The sequence below is a fragment of the Silene latifolia genome, chromosome 3 (genome assembly GCF_048544455.1).
Source record: "Silene latifolia isolate original U9 population chromosome 3, ASM4854445v1, whole genome shotgun sequence".
In the NCBI taxonomy this organism is placed as follows: domain Eukaryota; kingdom Viridiplantae; phylum Streptophyta; class Magnoliopsida; order Caryophyllales; family Caryophyllaceae; genus Silene; species Silene latifolia.
In genome coordinates this window covers 26,765,066-26,766,330 of record NC_133528.1, presented here as the reverse complement: position 1 = coordinate 26,766,330, position 1,265 = coordinate 26,765,066, and the positions used below count along the sequence as shown (strand labels likewise).

Sequence of the window (1,265 nt, the reverse complement as noted above, 5' to 3'; positions counted from 1 at the left end):
GCCTTGTGGAGAGGAAGCAATTTGGAGGAAGTCCTTTGGAGGATCCCAATTTGCATGTGCAAAACTTTTGTGACTATTGCTCCATGATCCGTCAAACGGGCGTCACCCAAGCCCAAATAAGGGAAATACTTTTCCCTTTCTCTTTGAAGGACAAGGCCAAGCTTTGGATCAATAGCCTTGACCGCACCGCCATGGGAATCACCAATTGGGAGACATTGGCTCTTGCTTTTTACCAAAAGTTTTTTCCACCGGAGAAAACTCAAACCTTAAGGAGCCAAATCACCGGATTCCGTCAACAAGCTCTTGAGAGCTTATATGAGGCTTGGGAGAGGTACAAAGAGCTTCAAAGACAATGCCCACATCATGGGCTAGATGATTGGTTTCTTGCAATAACATTCTACAATGGATGTTGTGCCGAGTCCCGAAGGATTCTTGATTCCGCCAACAATGGGCGGTTTGATCAAATTGACACCGACCTTGCTCATGCCACGATCGAATCTATGGCGGTCCATGATGCCCAATATGTCAATTCCCGAGTTGTGTCACCTAAAGGTAAAGAAGAATCCTCCAATAACTCTGTTTTGCTAGCTCAAATTGCCTTGCTCCAACAACAATTGGCGGAAAGAGATGCTAAAGATTCCCTTCAACAACTCAATGTCGTGTCTTCAACAAGTCAAATCATTGTTTGTGACGGTTGTGGAGGAGCGGGTCACTATGCCGCTCATTGTCGAGCCCCCATCGAAGAGGTAAATGCTTTTCAAGCTTTTAGACAAAGTTCATATCCACCGGGTACATTTTCCAACACTTATAACCCAAATACAAAATTTCACCCGAACTTGTCTTACAATAGCAACAATGTGCTTAACCCACAACCCCCACCACAACAAAATGCTTATGTTCCTCAACAACAAAAGTATATCCCTCCACCGGGTTATCAAAATCAACAAAGGCCCCCACAAAACAATTACCAACAAAATCCACCACAAAATGGCCAACAAAACAATCAAGGAGTTGGTAAGCTCGAGGGCATGATCATCCAAATGCAAAGGGAATTATTGGCTCAAATTCAAAAAAATGATCAAGCTCATAGTGCCGCGGTCAAGATGTTGGAACAACAAGTGGCTCAATTAGCCGCTTCTAGCTCTCAAAGGAAGAATGGTCAACTACCTCCCCAAGGTGAGCAACCACATGAAACCGTTAATTCTATTTCCTTGAGAAGTGGTTCAAGCTATGATGGGCCATCCATGACTTTGGATGAAGAGGTG

General features: G+C 44.2%; 1 non-coding gene across 1 annotated transcript; it reads right to left on the bottom strand.

The window, feature by feature from the left end:
* Window positions 1-262: 262 nt before the first annotated feature.
* LOC141650619 (small nucleolar RNA R71) lies at window positions 263-370 on the bottom strand. The gene has a single exon (XR_012546641.1). It is a non-coding gene; the product is annotated as a small nucleolar RNA R71 (small nucleolar RNA).
* Between the last annotated feature and the right edge of the window lie 895 nt (window positions 371-1,265).